This window comes from Neovison vison, chromosome 12 (assembly GCF_020171115.1).
Source record: "Neovison vison isolate M4711 chromosome 12, ASM_NN_V1, whole genome shotgun sequence".
Taxonomy (NCBI): Eukaryota; Metazoa; Chordata; class Mammalia; order Carnivora; family Mustelidae; genus Neogale; species Neogale vison.
The window spans coordinates 118,385,006-118,410,423 of record NC_058102.1 but is presented as its reverse complement, the minus strand read 5'-3'; the positions used below and the strand labels follow the sequence as shown (position 1 = coordinate 118,410,423).

General features: G+C 35.1%; 1 protein-coding gene across 4 annotated transcripts in view; it reads right to left on the bottom strand.

Annotated features, from left to right (window-relative positions):
- The window catches only part of ZNF438 (zinc finger protein 438), a 184,738-nt gene that overhangs the window by 127,953 nt on the left and 31,367 nt on the right, over positions 1-25,418 (bottom strand). The window contains exon 2 of one of the 4 annotated variants that reach the window (XM_044227201.1): positions 17,431-17,489. The exons of the other annotated variants lie outside the window; for them this stretch is intronic. The gene's annotated coding sequence lies outside the window, so the exon portion shown is untranslated. The remainder of the gene's footprint in view (positions 1-17,430; positions 17,490-25,418) is intronic. 4 annotated transcript variants of the gene reach the window in all.

Here is a 25,418-nt window from a genome sequence, read left to right as displayed (position 1 = left end):
AGCAACTGCCACAGGCTTCTTCTTCCACACTGTTTCCAAGATAAGACTAAGTGCTATCTAAGCCCCTACTTCTCTAAATAGTCTTTAAGCATAATGTGAAAAAAATGGGAAAGCCCCATATTCAAGCTTCCTTATTATAGAAAGGGAATGGAGCTGGTACCCTCTCATGACAAGGAATGTTCAAGATAGGCTAACAGCCTATTAGAGACTCAAAGCACTGAAAGGACAGCTTCTCTCACGACGCTAACATTAATGAGAATGTGACTGCATGCCCTGTGTTACTTACATGGTAATGACAGGGACATCTCAGAAAGAAGCTGACTAGTAAATAACTGGAGATGTTCCCATAAATTGAAAAAATAAGAACCAAATTAAATGAAGATAAACTTTAAATCTAAGAACAAGAAGTCCAAAACACGATGGAAACAAAAAAGAATTTAAAACAGAAAGCTTCAAACAAGATCAAAGTAAAACCAACTAGATCAATTCTGACAATAAATATAAATGATTTAAAATATCCTTAAAAGAAAAGGTTCTCACTAGGTTAAAAAATGAAATCTAGCTATACTCTACTTTTAGGAACTACCTAAAAGACATGACAAAGAAAGAGCAAATATAATAAGTATAAAGACATAGAGGGAAATATAAACTAAGGTAGCAATATTCATGTCAGCTAAAATACAGAGCACATGGCATATTATTCTGACAAAAGTATAATTATCAATTGAGATGTTGAAAGCAAATAATACATTAACACACATTCTAAACCAAAAGCTGATACAAATATAAGGAAAAATTAATAAATTAAAGATTTGTATCTTTGAGCCTTTGGCAGACTAGACAAAAAAATAGAAAAGTTGGTAACAGATAAATAATTCTAGCTGAAACTGTACTTCAAATTTTAAGTTTTGACTTTTCCCAGGTTAACAACATAACACCGAAAAACTGGTAACAGTAACACTGAACTCTCATGATGCCGAGCAGGCACAGCTCCCAGTCAGCCACACAATCACAAGGGTAAATGACCAAAAGGCTTAAAACACATACAACCATTCTGTTTTCACTTTCAATAGAGCATTCAATTTATTACATGAGATATTCAACATTTTATTATAACACAGTCTTTATGTTAGAGGATTTTGCCCAGAAGGTTAATATAAATGTCATGCATGTTTAAGGTAGACTGAGCTAACTATGATGTTTGGTAGCTTAGATGTACTAAATGCATTGTCAACTTAAGATACTTTCAATGTACAATGGGTTTTTCGGATATAACCCCACTGTAAGTTGAAGAAAACCTGATATCGATTTAATAATAATTAGTATGTAAAGTTTAAAAGTAACTTAAACTTTGAGAAACACCCTCTTAAATAATTATTTTAATTGAGACTGCCCCCTAAAATATACTGAATATATCCAAAAAGTACACAGAGAAAAACAGAATTCTTAAATGCTTTCCTTTGAATTAGTGTACAAACTTTCTGCTATAACAAAGAGATTCAGGGGTGCCTGGGTAGCACAGTCAGTTAAGTTCCAACTCTTGGTTTTGGTTCAGGTTGTGATCTCAGGGTCACATGAAATCAAGCCTTGTGTGGGGCTGTGCACTCAGCGCAGAGTCTGCTTGAGAATCTCTCCTTCTTCCACTGCCCCTCCTGCTGGTGCTCACTTTCTCTCTAAAATACATAAATCTTTGAAAAAAAAATTTAAAAAATACAGTAGCTCAAGTTAGAAATTCTTCTTTTTCATGTTATAATATTGGGTAACAAGGAAAGGTATGCTTTACAAGATCATCATGGACCCACACTGGCTCTATTATCCTTTACATGACCTCCAGCTCTGGACCTAAGATGGTTGCTACACCTGATATAACATGCCAGCCAAGCAGAAAGGGAAAAGAGAAAGTCTAGGACATGTGGCTTGTTTTGAAGGGGTTAACCTTATATAATCATCTTTCAACTATTATTAGCCACAAAGTCATACCCTGCTGCAAGAAAAGCAGAACAATGTAGTTTTCTAGGTGGACGGCCATATATATGCTCAGGTAAAAGCTAGAGGTCCTGTTTCTAAAATGAAGAATAGATTCTAAGAGACACTGGAGTTATTATGTACATATTCTGATTATAAAAATGCAAAAGAATAATAAAACAAAACCCAGAATGAATTCTGTGTAATCACTTCATTTTAGCTGCATTCATCTTATTGCCAAGGACACTACCAAATATCAATTTAAGAAGACAGAAAAGTACATCAGTGAAATCGAAGGATGCTTGGGTCCTATTCCAATATCAAATCACAGGCTAGAAAGTATACTGAGAATTCATTTATTCTCTTTCCTTGCTTAAGGATATTTAATTCATGTATTATTGTTTCTATTATATATACTGATTTATCTGAACAGACTTTTCAGGTTGACTCAGTATCAGTCTTATACAGAGGTCTTCTACTATTAGACAGAGTTAATCTTTTGCTAGTTAAATAACTTTCAATATTTGTGGAATGCTTTTTAAAACAACATTACCAGAGCTGCCTGGGTGGCTCAGTCAGTTAAGCATCTGACTCTTGGTTTCAGCTCAGGCCATGATCTCAGGGTCATGAGATCAAGCCAGCAAAAGGCTCTGCACTCAGCACAGAGTCTGCTTGGGATTCTTCCCCCCTCCTTCCCCTCCCCTTCTAGTCCCTCTCCCTGCTCACACTCTCTCTCATATAAATAAATAATCTTAAAAAAATAAAACATTATTAAACTACAGTTTATATACAGTAAAATGTGTGCATTTTCATACATATTTCAATGCATTTTACAAATGTATATCCATATGTCCCTATAATCACCATCAGAACACATTCATGCCAAAAATTTTCTCATACCCAATCCAGGTCAATTACACTGAACTCTCAGCTGCAGGGAACAACTTGTCTGCTTATTATCACTAATGATTAAATTTGCCTTTTCTAACATTTCTGATGTAGTAATCCAAGGCAGTAAATGGAATCATAGAATTTGGATTCTTTTGTGTCCGGCTTATTTAACTCAGCATAATGTTTCTGAGAGTCATTCATGCTGTGTGTATCAGTTCTTTAGCCCCTTTTATTGCCAAGTAATATTCCACTGCATGGATATACCATAGTATGTTTATCTAGTCACTAGTTGATGGTCCAAGCTTGAAGCTATTATGAATAAAGCTGCTATGAACATTCATGTGCAGGTGTGTGTGTAAACTGACTTTCATTTCTTTGGGGTAAATATTTAGGAGTAAAATTGTTGCATCTTATGGAAATAATATTTACCTTTGTAATACTACCAAAGTGTTTTCTAAAATAGTTTTATCATTTCACTTTCCCCATGGCAAAATATATGAAAAGTCCAACTGGTCTACATCTCAGCTAACAGGTGCTCTTTTTTAATTTTTAATTTTAGCTATTCTGACAAATGCATAGTGGTATCTCATTGTATTGATTTGGGTTTTTTTCTGAGGTTTAATGATATTGAATCTCTTTTCCTGTGCTGCACCGGCCATTCATTATTTTCTTGTGCATATTTTTTTAACTGGGTTGTCTTATTATCAATGGGCTATAAAAGTTCTTTATATATTCTGGTCACAAGTCATTTGTCAGATATATATATATATATATTGTGCATATGTTCTCTCTGTTTAAAGACTACCTTTTCATTTTCTTAATGATATCTTTCAAAGAATAGAAGTTTTAAATTTTGATAGAGTCCCATTTGTCAATTTTTCTTTTATGGTTCATGCTTTTTGTGTCCTAAGATATCTCTGCCTATCTCAACTTCACGAATATTTTCTGTGATTTTTTTCTTAAAGTTTTATAGTTTCAGTTTCAATCAGTTTCAGTCAGTTTCAGATCCATGATTCTTTTCAAGATATTTTTATATATGAAGAATAACGGTTGAGGTTAATTTTTTAAAAAACATTTGGATATCCAGGTGTTCTAGTACCATATGTTGAAAAGACTTACTTTTCTCCATTTAATTACCTTGGCATACTTATCAAAAATCAATTGACTATATAGTGTGGGTTTGTTTCTGGATTCTCTATTCTATCCCATTGATATACATGTCTACTTTAAACCAACACTTCTTTGATCACTGTGGCTTTAAAGAGGAAGCTTTAAAATGTAGAGAAAGTCTTGAGGCACCTGGGTGGCTTGATCTTTTGAGCATCCAACTCTTGATTTTGGCTCAGGTCAAGATCTCATGGGTCATGAGAGTGAGCCCTGTATCAGGATCTGCACTCAGCAGGGAATATGCTTGAGATTCTCTCTCTCTCAAATAAATAAATTTTTTAAAAAGTAGAGGAAGTTTTGAAATTTCCAATTCTGTTCTTGTCAATCTTTTTTTTTTTCATATCTTCATTTTTTTTCCAATTTATTTATTTTCAGAAAAACAGTATTCATTATTTTTTCACCACACCCAGTGCTCCATGCAAGCTGTGCCCTCTATAATACCCACCACCTGGTACCCCAACCTCCCACCCCCCCGCCACTTCAAACCCCTCAGATTGTTTTTCAGAGTCCATAGTCTCTCATGGTTCACCTCCCCTTCCAATTTACCCAAAAGCACATACCCTCCTCAATGTCCATAACCCTACCCCCCTCCTCCCAACCCCCCTCCCCTCAGCAACCCACAGTTTGTTTCGTGAGATTAAGAGTCAATTTGTCTCCCTCCCTATCCCATCTTGTTTCATGGATTCTTCTCCTACCCACTTAAGCCCCCATGTTGCATCACCACTTCCTCATATCAGGGAGATCATATGATAGTTGTCTTTCTCCGCTTGACTTATTTCACTAAGCATGATACGCTCTAGTTCCATCCATGTTGTCGCAAATGGCAAGATTTCGTTTCTTTTGATGGCTGCATAGTATTCCATTGTGTATATATACCACATCTTCTTGATCCATTCATCTGTTGATGGACATCTAGGTTCTTTCCATAGTTTGGCTATTGTGGACATTGCTGCTATAAACATTCGGGTGCACGTGCCCCTTTGGATCACTACGTTTCAATCTTTTTTTTATTTTAACTTTTCTAGGTCCTTTGTATTTCCATACAGATTTAAAATCTCAATTTCCAATTTTTCATTGCTAGTATATACACATACAACTGATTCTGTAGATCTACTTTGTGTCCTATAATCTTGCTAAAATTCAATTACAAATTCTAGTGGCTTTTGAGAGACTGCTCAGCATTTTCTCTATACATGACCATGTCACGTGCAAATGAAGATGTTTTATGTCTACTTTGGCAATCTGTATGCCATTTCTTTCTTTTTATTGCCTATTACACTGGCTGAGGTCTCCATATCACAGTGCTAGACAGACATAAGGAGGGGAGTAAGCATCCATGCCTTGTTTCTTATCTTAGGGGGAAAGCATTCTAACTTGTGATATTAATGAGATTTTAGCTAGAGATTATATGTAGATGTCTTTTCTCAAGTTGAGAAAGTTCCCTTCTGTTTTTAGTTTCCCAAGAGATTCCTTTTATGAATGGCTCTTGAATTTAGTCCATTGTTTTCTCTGCAACTATTCACAGTACTGTATAGCTTTTTTTCCATTTTTCCTGTTAAAGTGATGACTTACACTAGGGGATATCCTAAAATTAAACCAAGCTTGCACACCCAGGAAAAACCCATGTTTTTATAATACTGCAGGATTTAATTTACTAATCTTTAAAAACTTTTCTTGTATGTTCATGAGGATATTTGTTCATAGTTTTCTTGTAATATCTGTACCTTGATTGATATCAACATAATGCTGATGTCCTAAAATGAGTTGGGATGTGCTCCTTCTTTCTCTATTTTCTGAATTATTTCTCCTTTATTTTTTTTAAAGATTTTATTTATTTGACAGAGAGAAATCACAAGTAGGCAGAGAGGCAGAGAGAGAGAGAGGAGGAAGCAGGCTCCCCGCCAAGCAGAAGGCCTGATGCGGGACTCGATCCCAGGACCCTGAGATCATGACCTGAGCCGAAGGCAGTGGCCCAACCCACTGAGCCACCCAGGCGCCCTGAATTATTTCTCCTTTAAATGTTTGATGGAATTCATCAGTTACAACATTATAACATCCAGTTATGGGACTGGAATTCTTTCGGTTTTTGTTTCTGGTTTGCTTTGTTTGTATGGAAAGGGTTTTAACTAAGGATATAACTTCTTTAAGATATGGTACTACCCTAATTTTATTTCTTCCAGAGTCAAATTTCAGTAATGTGTGTCTTCCAAGGAATTTATCTGTTTCATCAGTGTTGTCAAACTTATTTCTAAATGATATTTCTTCTATATGCTATTAATTTCTGTAGAATATGTAATAACATCCCTTCTTTCAATCCTGATATTTTACTTACTAACATGTGTTTTCCTCCTTCTTTATTTTTCTTGATTAGACTACCTAGAGGTTTATTTGTTTTTTCAAAAAGCCTGCTTTTGGTTTCCTTGATCATTTCTTCAATTTCTGTTCTTGTTGATTATTTCCTTTCTTCTACTTACTTTGGTTTTAATTTGCTCTTCTTTTTCTGGCTTCTTAAGGTGGATATTTAGATCACTTATTTTATCTCTTTCTTCTTTTCTAATACACATATTTAAAGTTAAATATTTGAGCACTGCTTCAGCTAAACCTCACAGATTTTTATGTGTTTTCATTCTGATTCACTTCAAGACAACTTTGAATTTCCCTGTTTTATTATTATTTTTTTAACCAATGTGTTAGAAGCATTTGGTGTAATCACAAATATTGAGGATTTTTCAGATACCTTTCTGATATTCATTTCTAACTTAATTGTTGGGGTCAGAGGACATACTATGCATAACTTCCAATATTTTAAAGTTAATGAGACTTGTTTTATATATGAGCATGTGGCAGTCTATGCTGATGAATGTTCTACATGCACTTGAAAAGAATATAAACTCTGCTCTTCTTGAGTGAAATGTTTTATAAATACTAACCAAATTACATTAGTTTACAGTGTTGTTATATACAAATCTATATCTTTCCTGATATTCTTTGTACTTGTCCCATCAATTACTTTTATCAGTGCTAAAATGTCCAATTATAATAGATTTCTCAATGTATTCTTTCAGCTCTATTGGTTTCTGCTTCATGTATTTTGACAATGTAGCATATTGGCTGCATTTAAAAAGTTATTTCATCTTGAAATATTGATCTATTTATCATTATGAAGTGTCCTTTTTTAACCTTATTAACATCATTTGTTCTGAAGCTCACTCTGATATTAATATAGCCACTCCAGTTTTCTGTTACCTAGGACTTACATTGTATATATTTTTCCAACTTTTTTCTAACCTATTTCAAGAGTTTCTTGAGAACAACATAGAGTTTACTCTTACTTTTTAATTCAATCTGACTATCTTTGCCTTCTAATTAGAGTACATCATCTACATTTAATGTGATCACTGACATGGTTGTATATAGTTCTACCATCTTGTTGCAGGTTTTTTATTTGTCCCTTCTGTTTTTTTTTCCTTTTTTTTTTAATCTTCTTTTGGATTTTTTTTAAGGAGTTCATTTCATATTCACCAATGGTTTCTTAATAGTTAAAACTCTGTTTTTCCAACCTCTTAAGGGGATGCTCTCTAACTTATTATAACCTACCTTCAAAACACATTACACCTTCATGTCTAAGACTATTACAATAATATGATTCCTTTCCCCATCCAATTCTTTGAGCTATTGTTGTCACACATTTTACTTTTACATGTTATAACTCCACTAGACAGACACTGTTATTATTTTTTGCTTCAAAGGGTTACCTTTAAAAAAAAAAACTAAAATACAAAGAAAAAAAATTCTTATGTTTATTGACATATGAGACATTTCAAGGATTCTTTATTCCTTTGTATAGTCTAAATTTCCATCTGCTACCATTTGCCTTTTGCTTAAAGAAATTCCTTTAATATTTCTTATAACGTAAGTCTGCTGGTCATAAATTGTCTTAATTTTTATCTAAAAAAGCTCTTCCTCTCTTATGTTTTTTCCTCCTTAACGTCCTAAAATATTTTTGTTAGCTATGGAATACTAGGTTGACAATCTTTTAGCACTTAAAAAATGCTATTAAACTGCATTCTGGTTTGAATAGTTTCTTTTAAGTCTGCTGTCTAAATTCTTAACTGTATTCCTTTGTATGCAATGTATTTTTTCCCCCTCTGACAGCTTTTAAAATTTTTTCATTATCACTGATTTTCAGCAATTTTCTTATGCTGCGCCTTGGGATGTATGTATCTTGCCTGGGGTCTGTTTAATTTTTTGGACCCATGGGTTTAGAGCTTACTGCAAATTGGGGGAAATTTCAGCCATTATTTATTTAAATTTTTTTTCTCTCTTGCCCTCCCCCCAAAATTCTGAGACTCCACTTACACTTGTGTTAGACTCATAGTTATTTATCTTATAGGGCACCAAATTGCTTTCATCTTTTTCAGTCCTTTTTCTGTCCCGTGGATGAATTCTCGCCATTTTCAAGTTCACAGACCTTTTCTCCCAAAGGATCTAATCTGCACTTAAACCCACCTAGTTACTGCATTTTTAAATCTCTAGATGCTCAAATTCTCATTATGTTTATTTACATGGGCCATATTTACAATAGCTGCTTCACTGTACTTGTCTGCTAATTGTACCATCTCTGCCATTTGAGGGTCTATTTTTATTGTTTCCTTGTTCTGAGACTTTTCTCTTGCTCCTTTGTTTACCAAGCAAGGCTTAACTAGATAGAATTTACTTGAATTTTATGTTGCTGAGTGCTAGATTTTTTTATATTAATTTATAGAGTGTTAAACTGCCAGGCAGTAAAGTTACCTGCAGATTAACAAGATTCTTTTGAGGCTTGGTTTTAAGCTCTTTTAGAACTTGTGTAGAGGAACCTTTACTCTAGGGCTCATTCTCAGGAAGAACTGATAAGTTTTCATTCTTTACAAGTTATCCTTGCCAACTTCTAGGGGTTTCAAATTGAATGCACAGTGTGGTGTTCAGCCAAATCCTCAAGAAAAACCCCTATGCGGATTTCAGGAATTCTTTCTGTACCGAACACGCCCTTCTCCAGGAGAATGAGATTTTAAATGTATCAGACTTTCCTATCTTGCCTCCTTTTTACTTCCTTCCCTGCTCCATAGTGAAAGACACTTCATTTCTAGATTCAGGTTACTGAATTTTAAAGGTTGAAAGGAAAACCAACCTCCCTTTAAAAACCTGCTTGACCTACCTTACTAGAAAAGGAGGCAGCAATGTAAAGGGTGTTTATTTATATAAACACACACACACACTGTTTAGAATACAGAAAAAGCACAGATTTTGCTTCTCAGTAAACTTATGCTTAAAAAGCAGCAAATCAATAAATATTAAAAAGTAAGATTCTCTACTCTAAACCGTAATTCTGCATAAAAAAACGTATTTATTTCTCTATCCTTTTTCTTAAAAATACTTGCCCTTTACTATTTGTTTTGGAAGATGCCCTGACTGAAGCCCCCACTATATCATTAAATAGTTTACATGTTTACTGAGGGAAAAAATGAGATTTTGGGGGGAGACTGAAGACAGACATGTGGGTGGCAGGAAGCAAATGTTTCCTCCAAAGCTAGGCTGTCATAAACCCAGTTTATATCTTTTTTAAGTCAAATTGAGTAATAGTGCAAATTTCATTTTTGAATTTTCTTCTCATTATGTTATAAGAATAACTAAGAGTCAATGAATAGTCTTTAAAAACATGATCCTTATCCAGGGATGGAACTAAGGAGAGATAAGTGAGGCACCTACCTCTCCTTAGTCCCAGGCCTGTTCTTAACAAACATAATAGGAAGGTACTGAAATTCCTTGCTACACAGAGTGGGGTCCATAAATCAGTATCAGCATTCTCTGGGAACTTGTTAGAAATGTAAAATCTTGCCCTCCCCAAACTTAATCAAAATTTCATTTTAATAAGGTCTCCATGTGATTCATATATACATTAAAGTTTCAAAAGCAGTGCTCTAGTTTATCTCTTTCTTCTATTATTGAAGTTCTGATGTATTTGTATTCTTGAGTAATTATCTTATTAAAAGGAATACATTAAATTGGGAATCCTAGGTCATTATGTTTTCTTTCAAATTTGAAACTTCTAAGCTGCTTGATCTGAGAAACCACTTAACTGGGCTTCCTAGAATTATGAGTTAAGAAAATTCACAGATCAAGATAAAAAGTGGCTATACACATGAACTTGAATCCCAGCTCTGACAAAACTAGCCGTGTAACTATGGGCAATGATGTAACCTGTCCAAGACAGCTTCCTCATATGTTAAATGGGAGTTATAATAGCCTCACAGGATTGCTATGAGGATTAAGTTAAGTAAAAACAGATAAAGCATTTAGAAAACATATGTGTTTGCAATTAAGAGGAAAAATTAGTAAATAAAAGGCTCTAAGTGAACCTGATGTATTTTTAAGGTCTGAATTTTTAAACATCATCTATATGTAGTTTAAAAGCCTCTTTCTTCTTATCCTTGATTCTTGGATCTGTCCTAAGTAGACGAGTTTGACAGAAAAAAGTGCATTACATTTAAGAACTGCTTCTTCTGGGACGCCTGGGTGGCTCAGTTGGTTAAGCAGCTGCCTTTGGCTCAGGTCATGATCCCAGCGTCCTGGGATTGAGTCCCACGTCGGGCTCCTTGCTCAGCAGGGAGCCTGCTTCTCCCTCTGCCTCTGCCTGCCATTCTGTCTGCCTGTGCTCGCTCTCTCCCCCCCTCTCTCTGATAAATAAATAAAATCTTTAAAAAAAAAAAAAAAGAACTGCTTCTTCCTTTTCTTTCTTTAGTACTTCATTATTAGTTTTAAAAGAAATGTGGATATGTCAGTCTTCTGCTAAGGTCAGATACAAAAATTAATCTTAATTGCCAGGTGCAAGTAGTCAAGAACCATGACACATATGTAATGCTCATGTTACCTTTATAGTTGAGGAGGTACTGCTATCAATTCTCTCCTCCTAGGAGAATCCCTGGCTCGAGTCAAGACAGGAATATCAATACAGGAGATAATCCGAACTATATGTTTTGAATCAGAGGAGCAGTTTTGTTTGTGCAAAGTCAACATAGTAACCATGAAGAAGGAGCAGTCAAATCTAAAAGACAGAGATAGATATAATGGGAAAGGAGGCAGCAAAGTCAGAAACCCAGAAAAGATTGAGAAATAAGAGGAGATTCAAGGGCAAGGTGAAAGCAGAGTAAGGAGTTCAGGCCTTCCTTAGAACGGTATATTCATATACTGCTGATTTCATATTGATTTCACATTGATCACACTGCTGATTTCATAGTGATCTGCCAAGCACCATGCTGGTTGGGGCAGGCCCTGGTGCTACACGAAGCTGCCAGGCTGGAGGCAACTTCTAGATGTGCCATCCTATTATTTGGGTCCTAGCTACAAGAAGCAATCAAATATAAAGTACTTTAGTATCCAGAGACCCTGAAAATTATTCTTTCTTATATCACTGATTCCAAATTCCACAGTTCATGGGATTTGCATGAATAGCATTATCCAGGTCTAACTAAAAGCACTTATAACAAAGTTCTCTACTACAAAATCCTACTTCTGCCTTTGTAAGAGAAGATAAGGGAATGGCTACATCACCCTCAAGGAAACATTCAAACATGATCACTAATTCTCAAAGGCTTCTGATGTAAGGGAAACTATGAGGTGAATTTTCCATTTCTAGTAAACTTTAATCAAAAGGCTATTTCCACCGAAAAAAAAAAAAGACATTACCACATATTATTCTCTCTACTTCTGCAATTCAGTGAACTTTTTGTTTAACAACTAAAACCTACCAGGGAATTTGTGTATGTATGTATTGCTTATTTTAGACCAAAAATTAATCAAAATAAAATCTAAATAAAAAATGGAAGAAAGAAAAATTTCTCAAAGTAATTTCCTTTAGATGGGGACTTGAGCAATCTCACTGGAATCAACCCTAAAAGCAGAGCTCTTCTTTCTCTTCAAATATTGGAAACTTTTACACTTTATTGGTGAAAGTTTCCAATACAAATACAGAAGAATAAATCTGAGAAAGACTTGGAAAGAGTGCCTTGAAAAAAAAAAAGATTCTAAAAACTTATATAATCTGAGTTAGAAAGATCTAAAGATCAATTCTCTGACCCTTCACCCAGCACATTTTCCCTCCACAACTTGTGGAGCCCCAACCTGATCAGCCTCAAAGATACATACGCTGCCAGTGCTGGAGAACTCACTGTCCAGTGAAGGAGCCCAGTTTATCTGCAAGTAAATGTTAACTGTTGCCAGCTTATTCATTATAGTGTTCATTATACTAAGCAGAAATTCTGTGACTTCTCCCATTGATTCTAACTATGTCTTTCTGTTGCTCTGAATCTCCAAGTCCTCTTCCACTCGAAAGCAATGCAAATGACAGAAACTTGGAATAATAAAGTTGCAAAATTTCTAGTGTAACCTCACTTACTACATACGCTAGAGAGCCTTGGGTATGTACATTTGTTCTCTCTAAATCCACCTCCGCTGCTATCAGACTGGAGTCTGAGCTGGTTGGAATGAGGGTGCAGGGTAGGGAGTAAGAGGGATTTAGTTGATTCCAGTGGCCTTGGAGAATTTAAGGAATTGCAAAAGGGCAACTGTGGCTGGAGCAGTGTGAGCAAGACAGAGAAATGGTAGGAGATAAAGTCAGCAGGCAGAACACGCAGGGTCTGGTAGAACATGGTAAGACTTGGGGTTTTATCCTGAGTGTGATGGGTAGTCACTCAAGGGTTCTGAACAGGAAAATGACAGGAACTGTTAAACAGTTTTTAAAAAACACTTTTGTTCCTGTATGGAGAACTGACTGGAGAGGTGCAAGGAGGAGATAAGGAAGGTCAGTTACAAGACTGTTGCTATCATCCAGGTAACCTGTAATGATGATAGGTTGTATTATATCAGGAAGTAGTGGGTAGCGGCAATACAGGGGTATTAGAGGATATATGTTGAAAGGAGGATATATAATAATCCTTATTGATGGGCTGGAAATGGGTTCAGAAGGAAAGAGAAAACTCAAGATGGCCTCTAATTTTTGGCCTAAGCAACTGTGTGGACCATTTACTGAGCTGAAGAAGAAGGAGGGCAGGAACACATTTGGGGAGGAGAGTCCAAGAGTTCTATTTCAGCCATGGTAAGTTTGAAATGTTTATTAGACTTTCAAATAAATGTTGAATAGGCAGCCATAGATATGAGCCTGGAGCTCATAGGAGAGATACAGATTAAGAATAAATCTGGGAGAACAGGAGGCATTTAAAGCAAGGAGTCACATAAGACCACATAGGGTATAAATGTAGAAGGTAGCCAAGGGCTAAGCCCTGAAGAACGTCAGCTTTTGGAGACCATGGAGAAGACAATATAGCAAAGGAGACTCTGTAATTTTAGGTGTATTTTATGCAGAAAAATATGGGTAGAACCAATGGGGAGAAGTTATGGGGAGATTTCTGCATGGTGTAATGAGCACTTTGATGAATAAGTTGATAACTCTTATCCTCTCAGCAAAACAGAATTACAGTTAATCCTTGAAAAACATGGATTTGAACTGCACGGATTTTGGGATGCTTGGGTGGCTCAGTTGGTTAAGTGTCTGCCTTGGGTTCAGGTCATGATCCCAGGGTCCTGGGATAGAATCCCACATCAGCCTCCTTTTCTGAGGGGAGGCTGCCTCTCCCTCTGCCGTCACTTCTCCTGCTTGTGCTCTGTCAAATGCATAAATAAAATCTTAGAAAAAAAAAAAAAGAACTACATGAATTTTTTGGATACAATACTATACTCTAAATGTATTTTTCTTATAATTGTCTTAATAACATTTTTTCTCCAACTTATTTTATTATAAGACTATAGTATATAATAGTGTACAAAATATGTGTTAATCAACTGTTTACATTATTAGTAAATCTTCCTGTCAATAATAGGCTATTTGTAGTTAAGTTTTAGGGGAGTCAAAAGTTATATGTGGATTTGACTGTGGGATGGACCAGTACCCCTAAAGCCACATTGTTCAAATGTTAACTGTATTTTATATGCACAAAGTTCAAAGTTACCAATCATAATCTTTCAAAGTCACGTGCCTACTCTATTTCTGACTCCTGCCCTATTGACTGAGTCTGGATAGCTGCATTTCACATGTCAGCTGCTCAATTACCACATCTCTGGTCTCTGGCATGTGCCCTGGCTTCTGGATCCAAATTTTCACCCCAACTAACAACTCCTAGTTGCCCAACCCTGACCAGGAAGCATGCTGAGATCATGTTCCCCAGAGCTGCCAAAAGTTCTTGGCTTATGATCAATGAAGCACACAATGAGTGAGTGTTTAGCAGTTAATCAGGTGACAGAGAACAAATGACATGTTAGGGAATCACAGAATGAGCCAAATCAAGGCTGGAACAGGGAACAAGAGATTGTACTCCAGGCTAGTCACCCCAGGGAAATCTGCTCTAGGTCACCCAGTGTGATCAGACACCCTTTTCCCCAGAAGAATTAAAATTCTCTCAAGTTTACCAAGTGTCCATGGATTAAGGATTTCCTGGACACTGGTAACATTATGAACCAAACAGCAGGTACTGCACACCATGGGGACCTGCTCTTTCTGCACCAAAGCCTCAGGGTTAGCCTGGAGGCACGAGTTACTTCCCCAGCTACATCTATAAAGGGGATTTCAAACTATTTTTGTATTTGTGAAGATTAAATGAGATCACTGTAGGTACCTGGTACATAGAGTGTTCAATACCTATTAGGTATTCTCATTTATACATTAGATGACCACAAAATGACAGTCAGCTAAATGATAAAGTATGTCTCTAAAAACAACACGTTTAGGCTTTCTAGTACAAAGGATTAATAAAAGAGGGTTTTTGTTTGTTTATATATGAACTATTACATGATCAAAGGAATTTAAACTTCTCCTGAGAAAACGGTCTTCCATTTTTCTGAACTTCCCTACCAAGATCTAGTGAAATTATGTTACACGACCAAGAAATAAAGAAGTCAATTCCACTAACATGAGATTGATGAATAAATACCATAAAGCGAAACAGAAATCTCAGAGCCTAATAATTATTCTACAATAGTCACTCAGGTCTGTTGTTATTTTAAATGTCTATATCCTTTAAGTATAATATATTTCTATTTCTCTTTATGAAATTTAAGTTTAACTAAAATCATTAAAGTTGGCAACAGAAGCAGGAAACCATTTATAAGACCAGCATGGCTATTTTACTTTTATTAATGAAAACTTATGTAACAGTTTCAGCAAACTACAGAGTTCCATTCTTGTAGTCTTTTAATATTTATAGAAATTTAAGAGTTATACAGTTAGAGTTCATTTTTGAAACTGAGAATTTCTATTATCTGACAGCAATCAATTATTTTAGCTCAATTACAGAAATGGCTATTTAAGAGTTATGTTCATCTTTATTCATACTCCTTAACAATAGGTCAACTGTGTCTTGTACTTGACCTAGAAGCTCACAGAGGTGTAACTGAACATACACTGAGAGAGTCTCAACTCCAAAATGAAGGCCCATCACTGGCCTTTGGCCTCCAATAGTATATCAAAGTAAAAAGAAGAAAAAGAGAAAAGCAGGGCATAGGGAAAGTGCTTATGTTAATACAAAGTGCTGTACTAAACTACCAAAAAGCATAGAATCAAAGAGCAAGTCTATACTCAGGTGTAAGGAGATGGCCACAGACACCATGCCAATATCCAAAAACTGAAATCCCATGCCTCCTACAAACTGAAAAATGAAACCCATAGTCACATATTTCCTTACATCTTTATTAATAGAATCTGGATTTTTTTAAAAGGCAACATTTTTAAGATATCCAGATGGCCAACAGACACATGAAAAAGTGCTCCATATCACTCGGCATCAGGGAAATACAAATCAAAACCACAATGAGATATCACCTCACACCAGTCAGAATGGCTAAAATCAACAAGTCAGGAAATGACAGATGCTGGCGAGGATGCGGAGAAAGGGGAACCCTCCTACACTGTTGGTGGGAATGCAAGCTGGTGCAACCACTCTGGAAAACAGCATGGAGGTTCCTCAAAATGTTGAAAATAGAACTGCCCTATGACCTAGCAATTGCAGTACTGGGTATTTACCCTCAAGATACAATCATAGTGATCCAAAGGGGCACGTGCACCCGAATGTTTATAGCAGCAATATCCACAATAGCCAAACTATGGAAAGAACCTAGATGTCCATCAACAGATGAATGGATAAAGAAGATGTGGTATATATACACAATGGAATACTATGCAGCCATCAAAAGAAACGAAATCTTGCCATTTGCAACAATGTGGATGGAACTAGAGCATATCGTGCTTAAATAAGTCAAGCGGAGAAAGACAACTATCATATGATCTCCCTGATATGAGGAAGTAGTGATGCAACATGGGGGCTTAAGTGGGTAGGAGAAGAATAAATGAAACAAGATGGGACTGGGAGAGAGACAAACCATAAGTGACTCTTAATCTCACAAAACAAACAGGGTTGCTGGGGGGAGGGGGGTTGGGGGAAGGGGGGTGGGGTTATGGACATTGGGGAGGGTATGTGCTTTGGTGAGTACTGTGAAGTGTGTAAACCTGGTGATTCACAGACCTGTACCCCTGGGGATAAAAATATATTATATGTTTATAAAAAATAAAAAATTAAAAATTAAAAAAAAATTTTTTTAAAAAGGCAACAATTTTGATTTTTCAAACAATTACAGAGAAAAGCTACTTCTAAACTATAATTTTCAAATAAATCAACTGTTTTAAGTGAATTTTTATTTGGGAATAATTTTAGATTATTATACTTATCGTATATTTATTTATAAATATATATATTTATAATATATTTATTTATAAATATTATTTATTATAAATTTAAATTTTAGATTTACAGAAAAGTTGCAAGGATACCATAGAGCTCCTGTATACCCCTCACTCAATTTTAACATCTTACATAATCATGGTTTTGGCAAGACAAAGGAATTAATCTTGTTTTACTGATATTAATTAAGCTGCACATTTTATCTGTATTTCACCTGCTTTTCCACTAATGGCTTTTTGCAGTTGCAAGATATAATCCAGATACCACATAGCATTTACTGATTTTATTTATTTAATTTATTTGTTTATAGTGCTTTAAGTTCTGGAATGTGCCAAACTTGTGTGTCTTATTAAATGTCTTCCTTATAAATATGACAGAAAACAACCCTCCCCTCCCTGGAAATATGACTTATCAGATCCTAGAGAAATGATCCATTAAGACCCATATAAATATATATTTCTACTAATGTTTTACTGAAGAGAAAAAGAGGTATGTCACTTTGTCAGGAACTTTGTCAGGAATCTATGAGATCAAATTATTTAATGTGTCAGAGATATCTCTGCAAAAAATACTTGTCACTTACCTGTCTCCCAAGGTTCTGGTAAAGAGCCATAGATATACAGTAAATCCTTTTAATTAATTCTGTAATAGAATGTAAAGTATTATTATACTCTTATTCAAATAACCCATTTTTAATAAACATAAAGAAACTGCCTTCCTTTCATTCCCAAATTTCATTTTTAATTACTGTATTCTTTTTTAAGATAACAAAGGAACTAATTTAAGGGAGAATAATTTGGGAAATCTGTTACATGTCTTTAGTTTAAAAGTGAAGGCATGCAAAATTTAATAAAAGTTTTGAGATGAACAGAAAATGTTCTACAAAAAAGAAAAAAAAAAAAAAGAAATGCCAAATGAATGAAACTGACTAGGAAGAATTCTTCACATTCTTTTCCATGTACATAATTGCGGTAGAAATTACTGAATAGTCACAAACAAGTGAATCATATTGAGGGCATAGCCATTTAATGGAACAATAGTAATCCAGAGTTGGAGTTAGGAGGCTTTTGAAAAAATACATGTCCAGTTAAGTGTCCGCATGTATCAGTTTGCCTGAGACAGTCCCAGCTTATGCCTGTTGTCACAGTGTCCCACTCAATTTATATTTTCTCTTATATTTTTCTTATTCTGGTGCCCTTTTTTTGTTGTTGTTAATGGTAGCAGTATTAATAAGCCTGAATTTTCACTTTTAGGTTCTGCCATTATCTTGTCAAGCAGTATGAGATGCAGTGCAGGGAACCCAGCTACCAATCTAACATGTGGTTAAATCTGAAACCCTGAGCAGTAACCCATCTCTGGATGGGCTGTAGCTGATATCTCATTCTCAAAAACAATACTCAAAGCCACTGGCAGGGGGAAAAAAAAAAAAAGCTGACTCAGACAGGAATAGCTAGAGATAATTAACTCCTTCAGTCTCGGATGGAGGTGAAAGTATTTAATGCTGCTGCCACTGCTTATGACTAGCTCAAAGACCAATTTAAGAAAAACAGATGGAGAGGTTTTGTGTATTACTCTATAAAGCATGACTTTTCATTTAGATCAAATGACTATTCTTTAAATTTATCTCTCAATTATAATTAAAATTTATCTTGTTTATACAATCAAAGTTAAGGGACAGCTGTCACTTTCCTGGTTCTGTTAACAGAAGAAATTCACACTTAAATGATGTCCGCTTTCTCCTGGTGTAAGGAGATACATCAAATAGAAAACTCAGTTAAGGGGCACCTGGGTGGCTCAGTGGGTTAAGCCTCTGCCTTCAGCTGAGGTCATGATCCCAGGGTCCTGGGATCGAGCCCCGCATCAGGCTCTCTGCTCAGCGGGGAGTTTGTTTCCCTTCCTCTCTCTCTCTGCCTGCCTCTCTGCCTACCTGTGATCTCTGTCAAATAAATAAAAAAGTAAAAATCTTTAAAAAAAATTAAAAAAAGAAAACTCAGTTAATTCCCTTTTCTTAACTGATTTAGAAAGTAATTCAATAAAACAATACATATACAAATGTACTGATGGCCTAATAACATAAATTTTATATATTTGCAATAACAACATAGATAAAGCAGATGAGAGGAAAGCTGTATTGGGGTGAGGAAATAACAACAAATGGAAACTCAAATCCACAGAAATCTAAGAAGAGAATGCAAAATAGAAAGGCTAATATAATCAACTCCATAAACATGTATTTGTTCTCCTTTCTTTTCTCAGCTTCTTTGAAAGACATAAGATTAGGGGCACTTGGGTGGCTCAGTCAGTTAAGTATCTGAATTCTGCTCAGATCATGATCTCAGGATCCTGGAATCGAGCTCAGTTTGGCAGGTTCCATTCTCGGCTGGAAGTGTGCCTGTCCCTTTTCCTCCCCCTGTGTACCTCTCCTCACTTGTGTGCTCTCTCTCAAATAAGAAAATAAATAAATAAATAATAAAAGACACAAAATTACATAAAATAAAAATTATAACAATATATGGTTGGGTTTTTACAACACAAAGACATAATACATACAATAATGGTAGCAAAAAGTGGAGAAAGAGAAAAATGGAGCTATACAGGAGAAAAGTTTATTTTGCTGAATTTAAGTAAAAACGAGAAGTAGATTCTTCTAGGTTAAAAGGGGAACCCTCTTACACTGTTGGTGGGAATGCAAGTTGGTGCAGCCTCTTTGGAGAACAGTGTGGAGATTCCTCAAGAAATTAAAAATAGAGCTTCCCTATGACTCTGCAATTGCACTCCTGGGTATTTACCCCAAAGACACAGATGTCGTGAAAAGAAGGGCCATCTGTACCCCAATGTTTATAGCAGCAATGGCCACGGTCGCCAAACTATGGAAAGAACCAAGATGCCCTTCAACGGATGAATGGATAAGGAAGATGTGGTCTATATACACTATGGAGTATTATGCCTCCATCAGAAAGGATGAATACCCAACTTTTGTAGCAACATGGACGGGACTGAAGAGATTATGCTGAGTGAAATAAGTCAAGCAGAGAGAGTCAATTATCATATAGTTTCACTTATTTGTGGAGCATAACAAATAGCATGGAGGACAAGGGGCATTAGAGAGGAGAAGGGAATTTGGGTAAATTGGAAGGGGAGGTGAACCATGAGAGACTATGGACTCTGAAACAATCTGAGGGGTTTGAATAAATAAAATAAAATTGAGGCTATCCAAAAAAAAAATAATAATAAAATAAAATGTGTATTTTAAAACCTAGAGCAAACACTAAGAAAACTCAAGTTGTATAATTTGAAAATGATTAAGGGACTCAAAATATCAGAGTGGAAAATATTCACTTAATTCAAAAGAATTCACTTAAATTTAAAAGAATTCAAGAGAATTTTTTTAAAAAGCATGAGGCCTACAGAAAACAAAAAGCAAAAGAGCAGATGTAAATCCAATGATGTCAATAATATTAAACATAAACATAATAACCCAGTCAAAAAGGAGAGATCAGATTATATATTTTTTTCCAATTTATTTATTTTCAGAAAAACAGTATTCATTATTTTTTCACCACACCCAGTGCTCCATGCAAGCTGTGCCCTCTATAATACCCACCACCTGGTACCCCAACCTCCCACCCCTCCCCGCCACTTCAAACCCCTCAGATTGTTTTTCAGAGTCCATAGTCTCTCATGGTTCACCTCCCCTTCCAATTTACCCAAAAGCACATACCCTCCCCAATGTTATATTTTTTAAAAAACCAGTGACCCTTAGCCCTTGAACAACATGGTTTAAACTGCAAAAGTCCATTTAATGTGGCTTTTTAAAAATAAATACAGTACTGTAAATGTATTTTCCTTTTTTAAGATTTTATTTATTTATTTATTTATTTAAGAGACAGAGAGAGCATGAGCAGGGGAGCAGGGCAAAGGAAGAGGAAGAAGCAGATTCCCTGCCAGGCAGGGAGCATTACATAGGGCAAGATCCCAGGACCCTGAGATCATGACCTGAGCTGAAGGCAGAGGCTTAACTGACTGAGCCATGCAGGCACCCTGAAATCTGGGATTTTGATGTTTCTAGCTTTGTTCTTCTTGCTCAAGTTTTTTAAAAAAACTTTGTGGTTTCAGTTTCATTTTTGTTTTCTTAACAAGTCTACTGTCTAATCTCTCAGGATTAAAAAAACAATTAATTAAGGTTCTAAAGAATTAAACAACAAAGGAATTCAAGGGAACTATTCTCTGGGGTATCAGAGCTATTCCAGTTTAACACCTAGCTTCAAAACAGAATGAGTTTTTATATTTTCTAAATGAAATAATGTACAACCACCATCTTCTAACTTCCAAACACAAAGCTTCATCATAAGCTTGGTTAAAAAAAAAAAATTTTTTTTTCTCAAGATTTTTTTTTTTTGGTGGGGCTATTTGAGGTATTTAGCAGTTCTACACAAGTTTTAGATTTTTTTTTTGTAATTATATAGTTTATTGATGTGTTCACTGTCTGTCTTGCCTCCTCCATTACACTATAATTTCCCTGAGGACAGGGAGTAAGTCTGTTTTAATTACCATTATATACTACTGGTGTATTACTTAGTACTTAAGGAATCTCAAAAAAAAAAAATCACTAAAAATATCAGCAGTACATGGGCGCCTGGGTGGCTCAGTGGGTTAAGCCGCTGCCTTCGGCTCAGGTCATGATCTCGGGGTCCTGGGATCGAGTCCCGCATTGGGCTCTCTGCTCAGCGGGGAGCCTGCTTCCTCCTCTCTCTCTGCCTGCCTCTCTGCCTACTTGTGATCTCTCTCTGTCAAATAAATAAATAAATAATCTAAAAAAAAAAAAGAATATACTTATAAAAAAAATATCAGCAGTACATAATGAAGAAAAAAATTTGTAATTATAAGAGATGGAGATTTTATAATTGTTTGTTCTTATTCTGCGAAAAATATTGCTGGTACTTTGATAGGAACTGCATCAAATCTGTAGATTGTTTTGGGTAATATAGACATTTTAACAATATCAATTCTTCCAATCCAAGAGTATGGTATACCTTTCCATTTGTCTGAGTCTTCTTCAATTTCTTTTATCAGTGTTTTCAGTTTTCAGAATATAGGTCTTTTATCTCTTTGGTTAAATTTATTCCTAGTTTTCTTATTATTTTTGCTGCAATTTTAAATTGGATTTTTTCCCTTAATATCTTTTTGTGCTAGTTTGTTATTAGTGTATGGAAATGCAACAGATTTTTGTATGTTCATTTGTATTGTGCAACTTCACTGAATTCTTTTATCAGTTCTAATAATTTTTTAGGGCTTTCTATATATAGTATAGTGTCATCTGCAACTGGTGCATTTTACTTCCTCCTTACTAATTTGGATGGCTTTTACATCTTTCTCTTGTCTGATTGCTGCAGCTAGGAATCCAGTATATGTTGAATGAAGTGGTGAATGCAAACATCCTTGTCTTACTCCTGATCTTACAGGAAACCCTTTCAGTTTTTGCAACTGAGATAATGTTAGCTGTGGGTTTGTCATATAGTCTTAATTACATTGAGGTATGTCCCCTCTAAACCTCTCTTTGTGGAGTTTTTACCATGAAGGAATGTTGAATGTTGTCAAATGCTCTACTGAGATGATCATGTGGTTTTTACCCTTTGTCTTGTTAATGTAATGAATCATGTTGTATGATTTGCAGATACTGAACCCTCCCTGCATCCCAGGAATAAATCCTATATCATCATCGTGAATGATCCTTTTAATATATTACTGAACTTAGTTTGTTAATATTTTGTTGAGGATTTTTGCATCTATGGTTATCAGAGATTACAGGCCTGTAGTTTTCTTTTTTTGTAGTATCTTTGTCAAGTTTTGGCATTAGGGTAGTGGCTGGCCTCATAAAATTAATTTGGTAGCTTTCCTTCTTCTTCTATTTCTTGAAATAGTTTAGGAAGAATCAGTATTAACTTTTCTTTAAATGTTTGGTAGAACTCACCTGTGAATCCACCTGGTCCTGAACTTTTCTTTCTTGGTACATTTTTGATTACCAATTCATTACTAGTAATCAATCTGTTCAAATTTTCTATTTCTTCTGATTCAGTTTTGGAAGATTATATGTTTCTAGGAATTCACCCATTTCTTCTATGTTATCCAACTTCTTGGCATATAATTTTTCATAGTCCTTATGATCCTTTATATAATATATAATACATAGTATATTATATATTATAACATATATATATTATATATAACATATTATATATTATAACATATATATAATATATATTTTATTATTATTTCATGATGTCATGACCTTGATACGGTGTCATGTCATGACCTTTATATGGTGTCAGTTATTTCTCCTCTTTCATTTCTAATTTTATTTGAGTCTTCTCTTTTTTTCTTGTTGAATCTGGCTAAAGGTTTATCAATTTTATTCATCTTTTCAAAGAACCAGCTCTTGATTTCATGGGTCTATTTCTTTTTTAACCTCTATTTCATTTATTTCTGTTCTGATCTTTATTTCCTTCCTTCTATTAATTTTGGGCTTTGGTTTTTTTCAGTCCCCTTAAGTGTAAAGTTAGATTGCTTATTAGAGATTTTCCTTGCTTATTTATCTAGGACTTTATTACTACAAACTTTCCTCTTAGAACTGCTTTTGGTAGGTCCCAAAGATTTTGTACTGTTGTGTTTCCATTTTCATTTGTCTACATGCATTTTTTAAATTCGTCTTTGATTTCTTCATTAACCCACTAATTGTTTAGTAACATGCTGTTCAGCTTCCATGTATTTGTGGTTTTTTCCCAGTTTTCTTCTTGTAATTTCTCGTTTCATACTTCTGTGGTTGGAAAAAAAAAGTGTTCAATGTGAATTCAGTCTTCTTAAATTTGAGGCTAATTTTGTGGCCTAACATGTGCTCTATCCTAGAGAGTGTTCCAGTGCACCTGAATATGTATGTTCTGTATATGTATCTGTTAAGCTCATCTGGTCGAAAATGGCATACAAAGTCACTGTTTTAATCCTATATCTGTCTTGTCCAATACAATTATTGAAATGTGGCTACCATGATTTGGGAACTGAATTATATTTTATTCTAACACGTTTCAATTCAAATTTAAATAGCCACATGTGGTCGATGGCTACCACACAGACAATGCAGGCTTAGAGCATACAACCACTATGAAATTTTTGGCAGATATGTATTTTCAAAAAAATGGATAAATAAGCTAACCTTTAAAATATTAAAAATAAAATTTATATATCACAGAGATGGCAGCTTTATAATAATTAAAATAAATAAGTAAATATAACCCTTTTTAAGTTTGCATAAATTTCTCAAAAAGTCTTCCTTAATATTCACCACCAGGCTCACGTATTGTATGGAGCACTGGGTGTGGTACATAAACAATGAATCTTGGAACACCAAAAAAAATATTAAAAAAAAAAATTTCTCAAAAAGCAATGAAACAGGGAGTGTATATATATATGTGTGTGTGTATATATATATAAAATATACATACATATATGTGTATAATGTATATGTGTGTGTATATATGTAAATATATATATCAGAAAATTTTGGAATCGGTTGTGCTCATCTTCCTGGATAGAGTTCTTAATGGGCTGAAGAACTCTTAACAGCAGTCCTATTTCTAGATTTCATGCAAACTCTCAAGGAAATGAAAAAGTCAACCTAATGGGAACAGCACTCAAGTGTTTTTCCATAATCTATTAACAATCGCTAACCCTACTCAGTCAAAAACTGTAAGAACTGTGAATTTTACCAGAATCTTAAACAAATTCAATGAAAGTATAAGGTATTTCTGTCACCCTATTTGTTCCCCAGTCCTAAATTCTTCAGATTTGATTTTTACAACCAGTTTTTATCACTAAAAACGGTCCTTAACTTTCAGTAACTTTCCAAACGTTTCTTATCATGTTAGGTGGTACATTAGGAAACAGGTGAAAAGTATAATCTTTGTCCTTAAAGAAATTATAGTCTAGAGAGAGCAAGCACTCAATAAACCAGCAGAACTGAACAATGATTAAGGACCAAATGAGTACCATTTGTATACCTATATGGTAGCAGAGAAAAGGAACACCTAGTTCCCAGGAATAGAAAGGAAAAAGTATCAGGGAAGTGAGGCAATAGCAGAGGCATCCCTAAGCTAAGTCTTAGAAGATAAGCAGGACTTACCAAAGCAGTCAAGGGGGAAAGAGAAGTGTTTCAAACAAGTAAAGGCTCAAACAAGCAAAGACTCAAAACAAGTAAAGGCTCAAAAAACAAGCAAAGTCTCAAAAACCCAAAAGAACTCAGAATTGAGACAAGTTCAGTACTGAAATACAGTAAAGAAGAGAGCAGAAACGAGCACTAGACAAGTGGGTAGAGACTCTACCCTGAAGCTCTTTGCTTGCATGGGAGAAGGCTGGATTTTATCTGGAAGATGCAGAAGCCCAAAGAATTCTGAGCTCAGGAATAACGTGATCAGATTTACATTAAAAAAAAAATCAGTCTGCAACAATAGGAAGTATAAATAAGAGAAAATCTGAGATGGAATATAGGACGAGCACATCAGAGACCATTCTAGTAGTGTA